Source organism: Mustela erminea, chromosome 11, assembly GCF_009829155.1.
Source record: "Mustela erminea isolate mMusErm1 chromosome 11, mMusErm1.Pri, whole genome shotgun sequence".
Taxonomy (NCBI): Eukaryota; Metazoa; Chordata; class Mammalia; order Carnivora; family Mustelidae; genus Mustela; species Mustela erminea.
In genome coordinates this window covers 36,012,326-36,029,138 of record NC_045624.1, presented here as the reverse complement: position 1 = coordinate 36,029,138, position 16,813 = coordinate 36,012,326, and the positions used below count along the sequence as shown (strand labels likewise).

Below are 16,813 nucleotides of genomic sequence, written 5' to 3'. Positions count from 1 at the left end.
AGGAATTAAGGGTAGAAATCAAGTGTCTTTAATATCAATTAGTTTCTAAATTTTATTGCAGTTAAAAGGGAACTAGATAAGAAATGGGCAGAAGACATGAATAGGCATTTTCCAAAGAAGACATCCAGATGGCTAACAGACACAGGAAAAGATGTTCAACATCAGTCATTATCAGGGAACTACAATTCAAAACCATGATGAGATACCACTTCATACCCAGCAGAATGGTTAAAATTACCAAAACAATAAATAACAGATGTTGATGAGGATGCAGAGAAAGGGTAACCCTCTTGCACTGTAGGTGGGAATGCAAACTGGTGCAGTCACTCTGGAGGATAATATGGAGGTTCCTCAAAAAGTTAAAAATAGAACTACTGTATGATCCAGGAACTGCATTTCTAGGTATTTATCCAAAGGATACCAAAATACAGATTCAAAAAGGTGCATGCACCCCAATGTTTATAGTAGCATTATTAACAATAGCCAAAATATTTAGAGAGCCCAAATGTCCATCAATTGATGAGTGAATAACGAAGAGGTTGTATGTGTGTGTACACACACACACACACACGCACATACACACACACACACAATGGAATATTCTTCAGCCATCAAAAAGAATGAAATCTCGCCATTCACAATGACGTGAATAGAGCCAGAGTATATTATGCTAAGTTAAATAAGGCAGTCAGAGAAAAACACATCATATGATCTCACTCATATGTGGGATTTAGGAAAGAAAACAGGTGAATATATGGGAAGAGGGAAAAGAAAAAAAGGAGAGAAGGAAACCATAAGAGACTCTTAATGATAGAGAATAAGCTGAGAGTTGATGGGTGGGGGATGGGCTAGATGGGTGATGGATATTAAAGAAGGTGCTTATTGTGGCGAGCACTGGGTGTCATATGTAGGTGATGATCACTGAATTGTACTCCAGAAACCAATATTGTATTATATGATAACGAAAATTTAAATTAAAAAAAAGGTAACTGGAGTTAGCTGGGATAGATAAGTTCTAGATCTTGCCTTGGCCTCAATTAATAGGTTCACATCTTTAATAGAAGACCAGGACAAGGTTATGATAAAGTCAGCAAATATACTGTATACTGCTATATTTGCATTATATAATTATTGACTTGAGTCTTAGATTAGGTTGTCTTGGAAATTGATTCTGAGATGAAGAGTTGCATGTATAAGGTTTTTTGAAAAGTGACCTATCAATGGACCTGTAAGGAAATGAGAAAAGTAGGATTGGGAAGAGGGAGAAGATGAACTGCAGTGCAGCTGAGGCATCAGTGGAGCTTATAGAGAGCTTTGTTGCTGCGTTTTTCCTTTAGAGTTGTAACAAACTGAAGCAGGGGAGTCTTTGTTCCTACTACGAATTGGCCATTGACTGTTGGCTCTCCCCTGGGAGGGGCCTTAACCTAAGTGAGATAGTTCCTTGTAGCCAAGGATCTTTCTTTGTGAGGGACACAACTGTGAGCTCTCAGAAGATGCTATTTCTGATATTGGGGAAGGCTGCTTTAACCCTGAGGGGGGAGCCTGGGTGGAGCTTCCAGTACCAACCATACTTGATAAGGTAGCACAGTATTATGCACTCAACCATACAGAATATAGAATAATAACTTGGCAGGGAAGGTAAGTCTTCGTGGATTATGTCTTCTGTTACTAACAAGATTTATTGAAACTGTGCTTACCAGACGTGTTGCCTATGAACCATCAGAGCAAGCTGAGCATATTCACACATAACCCCCTTCCCCACACATCACACTTAAAACTAAAGCTTAGATATTGTGTTTGAGTGTTGAATCTTTGGCTTCTTATCCAAGAGAGTCTTGTAAATTGGGCACATAGTTTATCTTAATGCCAGCTGGCTCATCACAGAATTAAGCTTTAATGTTATAAACTTCTAAGTTTTAAGTCACCTCAAATTAGGTCTACAATTTTTTGTTATTCTAAAATAAGGTCTAAAAATTTTTTTGTTAGATAACTGGTTTCATGTTAATCATTAAGACAGTGATAATGTTTCTTTTGATTGAATTTGCTTCTAGTTATCACACTTGCTTTGATTTGGATAACAGTAAGTGTGTTAGAGCTGGGTGATTCTCTATCCTCTGTTAATCTGGCAGCTCCTAACTACCATGGAAGGAAGCAGTTGACCAGCTTTCAGGCAATTATGTGTCATTGGGATGATCCTAGAACAATAAAGGTTGACTTTTATATTAATAAAGCTAGAGATATCTCCTAGCAAATCCAAACCTTGGTTTTCTAGATGTATAAACCCAGGTATTTTTATATTTATAGAACTTAGATTTGATGTTATCAGGGTCTCTGTCAACCTTGAGTAGTTTAGAGTTAAAATGGTCTGGGTGTATGTGTATATCTAAACATTTGAATGTGGGATGCAAAGCTGAGGAACTTCATTCATTGTTAGTTATCTTAGATCTTTATACACACATGCTACAGTCAAACCAGGTGTGCAACGGAACTTGAAATTTTTTTCAACAACCACTGACTTTGGGGGAAGCTAAGAGTGAACACCTACTGTAGAAACATCAAGCAGGTAGGATTGAAGGTATCCTGGAGGAACTAACATTTGAGATGAATCCTTTAAATCATTTAAGAGTCCATCATGTTAAAGGCAGGGAGCGTTTTCTAGTAAAAGGGGCAATGGGTGCAAAGGCCTCAGAACTTGTCTGTAGTTCATGATAGCTAAAACAGAGATAGTTTTTGTAAGAGTTGGTAATGAGAAAGGAGGTTACGAGATAAGCAGAGTGTTATTATAAAAATGTGTATTGTGAGCATATAAGACTTTATGCTAAGAACATGGGGAGCCATTGGAATGACTTAAGCAGATGAGTACTTTGACAAGATTTGCATTTTAGATTGATTAATCTAGCTGCGGTGTGGAGAGCAGTTGGAGGAGCCTATAATGGAGGTATGAAGACCACTGAGGAGACAAGGAAGAGATTGTGGGGGCTAGATTTTGTAGGCACAGGGAAATGGTGGGGAGTGAATGGATTTGAGAGGCTTTTAGCAAGAATGTTGAGTTTTGCCAAGTTACTGGATGTGGGAGGATGACAAGCAAAGGTGACCTGCCTAAATTTTTGATGTAGGCACTGAGATAGACAAGAAGTAGAATTTTTTTCTTGCTGGGGACAAATGGGGTGGAGAGGTGATAGGTTTATGCTATGTAATGATCTGTTGGTATTCTACTGTGGCCTGGGGTAGAGACTGAAGTACATGTAGACCTACTAGCACCCATTTTTTACTATTGGGCAAAAGAAAAGACAAGATGGAGAGATGGAGAAAGGAAGAGTGTGAGGGAGAAAAGAAAAAAGGAAGGGGACCTAATTAGAATTTACATGAAAAAAAAAAAAAAAGCCTTATTCCAACATGTCAGTTGGAGGTACTTAAGTAACATTAAATGAGTGGAGCCATTATATTAATGTTATCATTGGTATCAGTAGCGTTTAGCCTGCATGACACCAAGAGGGGATTTCTCATAGATAATGCTTTACTGTAAAAACAGTCCTACTTCTATTTCTTTTGAGTCCTGTTGCTTTGTGAAAACACCTCAGTTTTGTGAGAAGGCATTGTAGGGAGCACTTGACTTGTAAGGTATGCTGGTATGTATTTCAAATCCTTTTAGCAATGGGAAGAATACTGCCTGTTTTTGAGGGCTTTCTATGACAAATGGAGTCTCTGATTTCTTTTTGTATGCTTAAGGAAATCTGTAGGACAATTAAAAATACATTTTTTTAAAGCAATAGAAATAGCACCACCACTAAAATATCTGGTATAATTTATTACCAGAAATTATTTATTTCTATGTTGAGGAGAAAGCTGTATTTTCACTCTTGAAACGTTTATGAGATCATTAATTTCTCTTACATTAATTTGTTTTTTTTCAGTGTTGAAGCTGGTCAAATGGTACTAGAGTCCTTTTCTTTCGCATTTATGTTACTTGGAATATATGCACCATATGCTAAAATGTTTGTGTAAAAGTTTATGATACATACCTTGTCATTTTAATATATGACTGCTATAGAAACACTTATTTCCCATTTTATCAAACTCTTTTGCCTCATTCCATCATGACCACTGCCCCCACACCTAAGACACAAGTAGCAATCCGCAAGCATTGTTAAACCCTCATAAGCTTCTCAAAAAGTTTTAGGGTGAGTCATCTTTCCCAGTTGAAACTTCAGACACTTTATTTTCTGTTTGGGCACTGGGGAGGTACGTGTGATTAATTAATATGCTATCATGTGTGAAAAGGCAGGACTTAACTTTAGCTCTTAGCCTACTGTCTTCTGCTGTCATAACCTCAGTTTATTTTATTACAGGTATTGAATATGTGAAAGTTCTATAGCTATCTATCTTCAGTTTAGTATGTAATCAGAGCTGTTGATACTTCTGGATGTGGTAATTGGATGGGGCATGGCTGATGGTGAGAGATAAGAGTTTTGGTTCCCCATTCCAAGTAAGTCATCTTCATATAATAAGAACCTATTATTTTATCGTGGGAGATACAATCTTTACTAAACAATTTTAAAATTACCCCAAATAATTACTGACTTGCATGTTTTCTCTTATCTGTTTATGTTCTATTATCACTACAGGTTTCATTATAATAGAGAAATGTCATTGCAATTATTCTGCATAATTTCATGATTAATGTGTACATCTAATTAAAATAACTTAATTAAATATTTCCCACTAAATAATTTTATTTTTCTTAATGAAAAATACTTTTCATTAAGTATTTTATTGAATACGGAGATTATTCAAAGAACTTGATTTATAACCTATGCTGCTGTATTGAAAACAGTACATTTAATGATCTTGAAAGTCTGTAACCAGTTTTATTAACAAAATTTCCCTTCTTTTTAAATTGATTGTTAGGGACAACAGTAGAAATTTGACTTTGAATGGACATAAATAACCATTTCCAGGAAGATTCTTAAATTTAGAAGTGTTTGCGTAGATGTTGTATATTATTTCACTCAGCATAATCTCTTCCAGTCCCGTCCATGATGTTGTATATTAAACAGGATAAACGAAGGTGTTCTTTTTCAAGTCTGAGAGTTTGTATTTATAAATAATATTGTCCTTTAGGCATTAGGCATTACAATTTGGAAAAAAAATAATGTCTGTATAAACACATTGGTCAAAAAAAATTACTTTTGTTCACAAAGATCAATACTTGTGACTGAGGCAGTGAAGCTTCCAAATATAAGATATTATGAGGTAACTTAAAATCCTTTAAAAGAACAATGGGAAGTACCTGATACAGAGACCCCTAACTGTGAATCTCAAGATGACATCCTACAATTATATGAAATGCTAGAGGTTAGGGTAGAATTAATAGACTTCTAAAACACTAATACACTTCTCTAAGCATAATGAGCACTGACTCTAGCTCAGGTGGGGCTAGGTAGAGTGTGGTGACGTGGCCTCAGAGAGCGCTATAAAACCAGAGCACTTCTTGTAGTTTTATGGCAGATCACTGTCTTGTCTCCCACCTTCATTGTTCTGTGACCCCAATTTCCTACTTGTGCTTAGGTGTTTTAATGGAGGAACCAGCAGCTAATAACTTTTGATGCCTTCAGGAGTCCACATATTTATCGTGCTCCCTATCTCCAACTTCTTCACATTGAAACTTTGTTCTGCTATATTCCCGCTACTCTCCATTGGAAAAATATTCACCTGAGAGCATGCATGATCCACTGGGAAGTGTCTGTTCAGATTCACTTTGAGGCATATCCTTTTCAACCTTTCTTTTATCTCCCTTGGTTAGGGCTAACCACATCAGCTTTGGATCCCCAATAAATGTTGTACCTATTTCTTTTATAACCACATAATCCTTTATTGCACTGTCCTTCTCTACTTCTACTCCAGACTGTAGGCCTTTCTGGGATGGGAAGCATGTCTTATTCATTCTTATTGCCCCTGTGCTAGTACTATGTCTAGCCAATTCCAAAGTGACAAACATAAACATTTATGTTTTCTATTTTTTTGGACAAATTATTTAAAACAGGAAAGTCTGATGGGTAGGGAGAAAGGCACATCTAGTTCATCACCAAGTTCTGCCTCTTTTGCCACCTGGACACACCTTATTTCAAAGTTTTCTATCTTGCTCTCTCTATTCAAGTTTAGGTTCTCTTCTTCTCTTTGCTACATATTAAATCTGTCCCCTTGGTGGACTAAATACTTAAAAATTGTTAGGAGAGTAAATGTATGTTATGTTTTATTTTTTACAACAATAACAACCCTCTGCTAATGGATCTCATTCCCATTAATCTTAACTCACATTCATCCTTCAGATAGATGACATAATAATTTGTTAATGTACAGATCTTCAGTATCCTTCCATAGTTCATAGGATAAATTCTAAGATCCTTTGCATGTTACACAAGATCTTTTGTGATCTGACCTATATTTCTCTAATTTCCTCTCCTGTTATTTCCTGCTCCAGACATACTATACTTTTTATATTGTGCCATTCAATGCAGTTTCTTGCCTTTGCCTTGCTCTTCTAAACTTTTCTGGCAAACTCCTATTCATGTGCAGTATATTGTAGAGATTAAGAGAGAACAGATACATAACCTGTTTCTTACATCTATTTATAAACTACCAAAGCTCGGGCAAGTTGCTCACTTCTCTGTGCTTCAATTTCTCATCTGTAAATTAGGGCTAATAATAGTCTCTGCCTAGTATGTACACAAATGTAAGCTATTATTGTTTATTTTATCCCTTAAGACTTAACAAAGATTTCTCCTCCTCCAGAAACCTTTCAGGATTTCCCGGGATGGATTAGGTTTCCTTCCTTCGTGCTCCATAACTTCTCACATATCTCTGTTCTTAGACTCAGCACATTTTGTGTGGGTGGTATCTTTATGTAACTGCCTTCTCATCAGACTATGAGGCCCTTCGAGGGGAAGGGGCTCATACTTTATTCAGTTTAATGTCTTTAGCATAATCTTTGTCCAGAGTAGATTCTCAATAAATGTTTGATGAATGAATGAGTTATATAGTGGGAAGAATTCATGCTTTGGAGTCAGACAGATGTGTTCAAATTCAGTACTAACTATCTCTACATCTATAGGCAAGTAAGTGTTTCTTATAAATAGGGGTGATGCACCCCTTACTTTAGTATTTGTGATAGTATGTAGTCTGCTGGAGTATATGGAGACTGTTGTTACTGTTAATATCCTGAAAATATATGATAATTTTATCTCAAAGTTAGAGTTAGTAGGCAGATACACTTTTTACCCTTTGAAGAATCTTCTTGATTACCCCTTGAAGAATCTTCTTAATTCTAAAGAATAGATACTTTGTATATACTCTTGTACTTAAGTTTTTCTAAAACTGATCTCCTATTGAACTTCCCTTGAAGTACCCATGGCTTGCTGAATTCCTGTATTGTCTGTTAATACTCAGTGGACATTTAGCATTTTTCCTTGCAGTTTTACCAACATTGTTATGTTTGCTTTGTATGTGCAAATAGATTGTAAGCCTTTTGAGGACAATAATCATGTCTTATATGTCTTTTATTTTCTTCCTATTTCTCTGTCCATTGATCTTGTCCCCTTGTCTGAATATAAACTAATAGATCAATAAATAAATGTTGATTGATGATGATGAGTGGAAGCCCAAGAGCAGGCTGGGATAACTGGAATGTTCTGGCTCTGGGAATGTCCATCTCATTTGAAGTAGAATGTCAGCCAGAAGTTAGTGCAAAAATTGCACTGGACATGAAGAGGAATATAGAAGAAATATAAGAGGTGGTCCCTTTTCTGTGGGAGCTGACAGTGTGCTTGGCAAGATAAAGCATGCCCACACTGAACTGTTAAGAAACAGCACTGGACAGAATGTGATGAAGCCTACACAATGTTCAGAGGGAGAGAAATTAGCAAATCATGCAGGTGAAATTGAAGTCAGGAGATTGTTGGGAGGCTCAAAGGGGAAAGAGACAGAACCTTGTAGATGTTTGAGTGCTTATGATGTTCCAGGCATTGTAGTGAGTGATAAATGTGTATTCTGTGTGTATGTATACCTGTGCATGTGATAGGAACTTTTTATTCATACATTAATTCAATAAACGTTTTTTAAAATTGTAAAAAACACAGAACATAAAATTTGCCACTGTAATCACTTTAAATGTGTAGTTCATTTATTTACATTTCTGTGCAAGAGATTTCCAAAACTTTTTCAGCTTACAAAACTGAAACTATGTACCAACTAAACAAATACTCTCTGTTTCTTGTCTTGCCTTGAACATGTATTGTTTTATCTAATTCCTACAACAATAATGTTAGGATAATGTTAGGAATACTATTTTAATTAAATGAGGCTTAAAGGTTGAAAATTTCCCAAGGTCTTATAATTAATAAAGTTAGAACCACATGAGCCTTGGATCAAGAAGGGAATGAACTATTAAGAACCCATGATTGCAGGCAAGATAGCAGAAGAGCTATATTTTGCTTTTATGTGGGAGTTGGTTTTATGGGCCACTCATGGGCATGGTGAATTTTCTCTCTAAAATGTGCCATAATGCATCACATACTGCTCTACCTTCAGTAACTCTTCTTCCTAGTCTAGAATGCTGCTGCTGGATTGAGAACATCAGAAAAATGGTAGTGGGTTCCTCTGTTTGCTTTTTGGGCATGTGATCCTTTTAGGACACAAGGAAGTGAATGAAGACTGTTCTTTAGAGTGAAGGATGTTGGATCAAGTTTGAAATCTTTCTAGAACTGTTCTTGAAATAGAATGAAAGAAATTGAATGTGTCTTAATGGAAAGCTGGCCTGTTGGATTGATGGTGGCAAGAACAAGGAAGTATGTAGGCGATATTTATTTATTTGTTTATTTTTGCCAGATTTTCAGGTTGACAGGAAGGAGTGGAAGTGAAAATATAAGAGCCAAATATGGTCCCCGTATTAAAAGAGCGCCCTGTTGCTTGAGGCCTTATAAATAGATTTTTTCCTGCTGAGATATATTCTGGCAATAGATCAGACCACACATGGAGTTCTACAGAGTTGTTGTTTAAGGAAGGCACTAGAGATGGCAGATGTACTTGGTAGGAGGAATCAGGAGCAGAAACCATTAGTTGTGAAATAATGTATTTTATTTGTCAAGCACTATCTGAAGTACTTTTTATACATTTTGTGTAATTCTCAATACATCTTCTTGTGATAGACATTAGTATTCTAATTTGACATACTGTGCCTCAAAAAGGTAAAGAATTTGCCCTAGATTGGTTGGGCTGGTTATTAAACTATCATCTCCCGGCTTCACTGTTTCATATTTCCTTTTTGATACTGGGCTGGGAATCCACAAGTCAGGTTTCTGATTTGCCAGTTGTTTAAACTCTGTCAGTGAGGGGATTCTAGAGGGAGATTGCAAGCTGAAGGAGGTAGATGAAACATGTTCCTTCCTCTTTACTTGGTTTTTCTTCTTATTTACATTCTATCAGTTTCTTTTCCCATAAGCAACACTCCAGCAATACTTTTCCCTGCAATGCTTTTTTTTTTTTTTTTTGCCCCCGCAGCAGCACTGTGTTCCACTAGCAGTAGTTGAGCCTAGTTTGTGGTTTTTCCCCAACAACCATAGAGCGAACCCATACAGACCCCAGATTCAGCTGGCCCACTCCCCCTTGTCAAGTGGTCTGGGATCCAGCCCCATGTGACCCTTCCTCCTTCTGAGCTCAGGTTCTCCACACCTCAGAATATCCCCAGCTCCTTGAGAATCTGAGTTTTAGCACTATGAGGTCTATCCTCCAGGCTTCTGTTAATAATTCCAACTACTTTTCTTTGTTCTTCCAATGTTAGGGATGGCAGCTATGTCTTATAGTTACTCTATCTGTGATACCCTAGAGTTTTCTTTTTGTCTTTTTAGTACCTAATTAATAATTTTTACTACTGAATTAACAACTCTTTTTTTATTCATTTCTTTCTGTTTAAATAACTAATGTCATTTCAGTCTTTTGATTAGAACCTGAAACAATTATATAACTACTCATCATCATCATCATCATCATCATCATCATCAAGGCCTCCATTTATTATTTACAAGGTAATAGGACACCTTTCTTTTCTTGCTACCAGTCTGGCTGCCTCTGGGTTGGAGCAGATTTTTTCAGGGGGCACTGGCAGCTTGCTAGCACTTGCTAGCATTTTGTGTCTATAAGCCCTATCTCGATGAAATTTTTTAACCTGTATATTTACTGTTTTTCAAAGCATTTTCAGTGAAGCTGTTCATATGGGCAGGGACCATGCTTATTTTTTCTGCATTGAATTCATAGTGTTAGGAATAGTGTCTAGTATTGTTTGGTAAGTATTATTAGTATCCATTTATTGAATAAAGGATTGGATAAATGAGTGAATGAATGAGGAGGGCTCAGCTAGAACTTCATCTTTTCCAATGGATGGATTCTAGGAACTGATTTCCTTAATATCTGACCATACTGACTCTCCCCATCAAGGCTTGATCTGGAACCCATTATGTTTGACTGAGACATGACAGCCATTCTAGAACTTGTCAACTTCACATTTATTGTTCCATTTATTGTCTACATGTTTTGAGCTATTGGTTAGGGATATGGTTCCAACCAGGTGACTCTTCCTTGAACCATAGCATTACCACGGTCTCTGTTTACTGCTTACCCTGGACATTTCTGCAGAAGTAACCTCCCCTGAGCATTGGGGAAGTCCCCTTTGTCATTAGGATTTAAAAAAAAATTTTAATTTAATTTTATTTTTTTCAGTGTTCCAAGATTCATTGTTTATGCACTACACCCAGTGCTCCATGCAATACATGCCCTCCTTAATACCCACCACCAGGCTCCCCAGCCTCCCACCCTCCTCCCCTCCAAAACCCGATTAATGGCCAACCTCTCATATTCTACATCCAGCTGGGTGAGCCCCCTCTATCTCTCTCCCCACCCTAGCCCTGTACTCTCTGGGATCCAGGCCCATGCTATTCTCCCTGCCAGCCTTTGGAGTTTCTACATGTCTGTGGTTAAGGCTGTACAGTTTAGGATGTTTATGATTCAGATATTTTTCATTGCATAAACCAAGAAAGTAGACTTTCTCCTTAATCTCACCTCAGAGGTGAAATTAAAATCCCCTTTGTGTTTAAACTTTTCCTAGTGACTTTTATGCTTGAATGAACTTTTCCTGGATATATGATTATTGAAGCAATGGTGCATTAATATACATATTACATTTGTAATTGAACATGACCTGATACTATTGCTCCTCAAATTGAAGTCAAATATGATTTTTCATAAGATTTAAAATTAATATCTTGTGTTTTGTTTCCACTTGTTATTATCTCTATTGTTTTTATTTTCCATGCAGAGAAGTACTGTTCATGCATAGGTCCTTTTACCTTACTGACTTGCTGATTTTACTCTCTCTGCCTGTAATATCAGAGCCTGATAGAAACTTCCACATGACATAGAATGTTGGAAAGCCTTATATCCATAACAGTATATCCTGTGATGATTTTTCTTTTAATAATCAGAATTCTGTTTGTCAGGTTATACTAGGAAGCTTTTCAAGGTGGGATGCCTTTGAAGTGACCACACAACTTCTTCTCCCCTCTTTCCTCTTTCATTATTATTCCACTGACAGGAGTAAGTAGAAGATTGATTTTACAGCCACAACCCAAAAGTGAGATCCTACAGAACTGAGATAATTGGAATATAGAGATAGAGTAGAACCACAAGGTTCTACCCACAGGGGTAGACAGGGGAATATAGTAGCAGGAAATGACCCAGTGAATTCTCAACAAATAGTTTATGGTAGCTGGGAAGAGTAGCAAGTAGTAGAGACCCAGAAAATTGAGGTCTGGAGTACAGGCAGTATTGCCTAAGAAAACTGTGAAAACCAGGCAGGGATTTAGGTAGTGTAGGAATAAAAAGAGACATAGGCCCTGGGATAAGGTTTGAGATCTGGCGTTTGAGAACCCAGACTTTTACAGGCTCTCCATGCTAGGCAATTGAGTTATGGCCTAAGGCTCTGTAGGTCTTTTCACCAGTAACTGGAACGAGCAGTCATGAAAAATAGTCTAGAAGTTGAGTGGAATAGATAGTGAGTTGGGTCTGAGTTACATGTGTATAAAATTTAGAAATGGGAACATTGCCATTGGGCAGGGGTTAGATACTGCTAAGGACAAAGGACAAAGATAGTGGTGTTCTTTCTCTGGATAATGTCCCCTCCACTTCATTGTTGTCTGGGTATTCTGTGATATACTGAGAGGGGGAAAGAATTAGTCAGAAAGGACATGGGAAGTCATTGTAATAAAATATTTCTGAATATCAGTGTTGGTCTGGGGTACTACTTAACTTCTGTGGCATGAATGATGATTTATGGCAAATTCAGTATCTTAAGTTTCTGTAATCCACGTGTTCTCAACTAGGTGTGGCTTTGCCTTCTCCTCCCCCACCCAGAACATCTGTCAATGTGTGGAAACATTTCTGTTTGTTATGACTGAGGAAAGGGATAGTGAGCTGCACATAGTCCATCTACATCCTGTACATCCTACAATGAACAGCAACCCCTCCACCCTGCAAAATGCAACAAAGAATTATCTAGTTCAAATATTAGTAGTGCCAAGGTTGAGAAACCCTGCTACAAACTGAATGGACTCTGTCCTTCCTTTTTTTTTTTAAGTTTTTATTTATTTATTTGAGAGGGAGAGAGAGAGAGAGTGAGCAAGAACACAAGAACAGCAGGAGGGAGAAGCACACTCCCCACTGAGCAGGGAACCCAATGCGGAGCTTGATCCCAGGACACTGGGATCGTGACCTGAGTTGAAGGCAGACACTTAACCAACTGAGTCACACAGGATCCCCATCTGTCCTTTGTTTTATTATCCTTGGATTCCTTGTCACTGTGGACATGTTTCTTGGACAGTTATCATACCCCTATAAACATTTTAAAGTTAATTTGAATGTGACAGAATCCTCTTTCAGCATACAGTTATCTACTAGATCTCCATAGACAGGCATTGTCAAGTCTTATACCCTTCATGTGTGTGTTTCTGTGTATAGTAGCATGAAACTGCAGATCTTCACAGACAGACACTCACAAGGGATTAACTTATGACCTTGACTTTTGAGACTTTTATCCATCTGAGCTACTTAATGAAATAGGTACTCTACACAGAGATGCAAAAATGGTTCTCTCTTTTTTTTCCCTCTAAGTTTGAAGCTACAATGTGACCTAATATTTGTTTTAAAGCTGATTAGTTCCTTCAGTGCAGTCAAAAGCAACAAAACTTGGAGTGAAATCCTGTCATTCTTGCAAGCATATTCTTTCCTTTTCTAGAAACAACCTGGAGACTTGGCCTGGATTTCATAGAATCTATACACCCTGGGCTACCAATAAAATATGTGCTGCCTAGCCAGAATTAAGGAATCTTTGTCAATCTGTTAATCAGTTGAGTTTACTTAGGGGTACTTGATTTTTTCAGAGGAATTTTTCTGTAGTGGAGAATTTCTAGGCCCCTTTAATTCTAGGTCAATGAATGACTAGATGAGTTCATTCCCATATGTGTTCAGGTGACTTATAGGTATCTAACATATAGGGTCACAGATTTGAAAAAAACCTGAAAGGGATTGGCTAACTGCTATACAAAGCCAAACCTGTCTCACTGCCTGTCTGCCTGTTTTTATAAATAACATTTTATTGGAACACAGAAATGCTTATGCATTTACATATCATGTATGGCTGCTTTTGCATTAAAATAGCAGAGCTGAATAGTTGTAACAGAGATTGCATGTCCCACAAATCCTAAAATACTTGTTTCTTTATGGAACAAGTTTCTTAACCCCAACCCAGTCTACCTTACCCATTTTACAGATGAAGAAACTGAATTCTAGGGAGATTAAGTGACTAGGCCAAGGTCATACTGCCAAGAGAATTGAGGTTAAAGCATGACTAATAAATGTTTTGAGGAATGAAGATGATGAATATCAGACCATTGACAAGCTGTGTTCTAACAGCAAAGTGGGGGAAAAAATAAATAGGCAATAAGTCACTTTACCTAAAGACAAAAAACCTGTCTTGATTGATTTATTTCCCCCACTGAATCGCTCAATCATCTTTATGCCATGCAGATATAGCTGAAGTAAGACTTGAGTCTAGTGATATCACAATTTTATGCAGTTAAGGTTTTCCAAAGAACAGCAGAATATTTATTGGTCAGTCTCCTGTGTCTCAGTATTATATTCCTCAAAAGTTGAATTATTGATAGTAAGTCAGGGAAGACATTTTGGTAATTGCTAAAATGCTGAATGTATTTAGACTGACTAACTGTCCCTGTGTTCTGCTGTGGCACCAGCTGACAATGATGAAATCTATAGAAGTAGGACACATTTCCATAACATGAATATTCAGGGTTGGTGATGCAAGAATTATTATTAAACCACTGGGAAGGAACACATTCTCCTTATTATTTGATTGAATACTAAATGCTGCCTTTTAAAAATAATTCAGTATAAACACTTTGATAATGAGGAAAGAGGGATACATGGGAAAAAAAACTCACACATTTCCCCCTGATATGTAAGAAGGAGATTAAATTAAATTTAAAATATATAGCATGTCTAGAGGAACTATTCTGGAATCATTAGCTATATTTTATGTATATCTGTGTTATATATATCGAAGTATAATGTAATAGCTGTCAGAGTAGAGCTTGATTTAAATGACATATATATATATATATAAATAGAATATGTAAAGAAGCATGTTTAACCATAAATAAAGACCCTTGAAAATTTGTAAAATGCTGACGACAAATAATAATAATTATGACAAAAATAGTATTTGTTAGATGTTGGACATTACCACATTTCTAAGGGAAGATATTTGCTTTTCTGTAAATGACACAGTTTATATTTACCAAAGTGTCCTAGAATCTCTAAAAATCCTAAACACACAATTGAAGCTCCATCATATATGAGTATATCTGGTTCTTCATAGCAAAGATTTTATGTATGAGAAATAGAAAAGAAAGGAAACTGTTTTCACTTATTCACCCATTGAACATGAATTAAACTGTGCATTCCAGGCAGTGCTCTAATCTCACACAAATAAAATAGACACAGAGGCTCCTCTCTTCTAAAACCCATGATCCAATGGAGGTTCCAGCAAATAGACAATTTCAACAAGAATGGTATGTGTTCTACAATAGAGATAAACTTAGGAGTCTGTTGTGCTCAAATTCTCTTTCATTTTATTAGTTTATCATTTGTTCAAGCTTCTCTCCCCCAATCAATTTGGATGGTATTGTCCTTTAAGCCACAGTGGAGTTTGGTACCCTTCTATTTTTCTCTTTCTACCTCCTTCTCCCACATTGAGGGTTTTTAATCACTACCCCAATTTACTAATTGGCTAATGTCTGCCCTTGACTGTTTTCTCCAAGTTGCTCATACCTTTAGACTTTTAGACTTTTCACTTCCTTCACCTTTTCTTTATCTTCCCCCTTACCAAAACTAAGCTGTCTAGTGAGTCTTTATTACTGAGGTTCACTCTATCAAATAGTAAAACAAATACATATTCAGTTAAGTCATCTGTTAGGTTTGCCCACTGGCCACCAACAAATATATTCCAGGATCTATGTAGCATTTTATTTTACATGGGAATTCTTAAAGACTACAGAGTTGAGGGGAACAAGGCTGAAGTTTCAGGCATGGTCATCAGAAGGTGGAAGAGACATTTTTTGGTCCCTCAGATCACACTATATAGGCAAAGGATAAATGAACAAGAGACTTGGTGAAGCAGGTCAGTGAGAGTCTAGACAACCAGAGAAGTGTCAAAAGCAGTTCTTTCTAGCACAATGGCCATTCATCCCATACTTTTTCTTCCTCTATTTCTTAAAAGGATACCAGCTTTTTATGGTGCCTGGCAGCATGGTGTATTGGGAAGAATATGGACTTTGGATTCAGACAGTACTCAAATCAGACCCATTTTCTGCAAAAATAAAAATGCATGTGCCAACATCTAGCATACTGCTTGGCTTCAGTTATGGTCTTCAGATCAAGAAGAAGACCATTTTTTTTTTTAATTTATTTTCTTCCCTTCATTCCTCCACTAAAAGAGATAATAAGCAGTACCTATTTGCACAAGTCCGTATAAAGAAGCATTGCAGAAAGAGTAAAAAGTTTTTCTGGAACTGACCTCTACAGGGCAAATTCAGAAACTGACAGATCTGCATTATTTATTCAAAGAGAGAACTGCATTGTAATCATACTCCTGGATGCACGGGGTAAATGAATGACAGCTGAACACCTCAGTCACTGTGAGATGGCAACCTGAAATGGGTGTCTCTGAGGGAAGGGGCAGAGACCTCCTCCAAGGTCATACAGAAGCAAGGCAGCAGGCAGCTTGCAGGGGAGGAAACTGGTAGGAAATATGGCTGCAGAGAGGAGCTGCTATGGGATGCTTCTTCTTGACGTGGGGTGACATTGTGAATATGCTTCAAGTTGTCAGCCACTATGGGTCCTCTCCAAGGAGCCACTCTCAAAACTCTGGTTTTGACCTCATTCTTGAGGCTTTTAAAAAGCAGTACCCTGAAGCTATTTTGTTTGTTTTCTTTTGTTTTAATGGCTTACAACATTACAACATGAGTTTAAGTGAAGGAGAGTTTAAGGAAATGGCAAGTCACTGATATAGGCAAAGTTGAAAGGGAAACAGGACTCATGTTAATTTTAGTGATATAACTCATGGCAGCGGTGGCTGAGAGGCTGAGCTTTTTGGCAAGACTAGGGCATTGCTGGTAGGTAGTGTGTGTTCATG

The 16,813-nt window shown here is 37.2% G+C and overlaps 1 long non-coding RNA gene across 1 annotated transcript in view; it reads left to right on the top strand.

Annotated features, from left to right (window-relative positions):
* The window catches only part of LOC116569136, a 29,369-nt gene extending 13,362 nt beyond the window's left edge, over positions 1-16,007 (top strand). Inside the window, exons 2-4 of the long non-coding RNA XR_004276864.1 lie at positions 4,350-4,486; positions 15,087-15,191; positions 15,899-16,007. This is a non-coding gene — a long non-coding RNA (uncharacterized LOC116569136). The remainder of the gene's footprint in view (positions 1-4,349; positions 4,487-15,086; positions 15,192-15,898) is intronic.
* Positions 16,008-16,813: the final 806 nt, after the last annotated feature.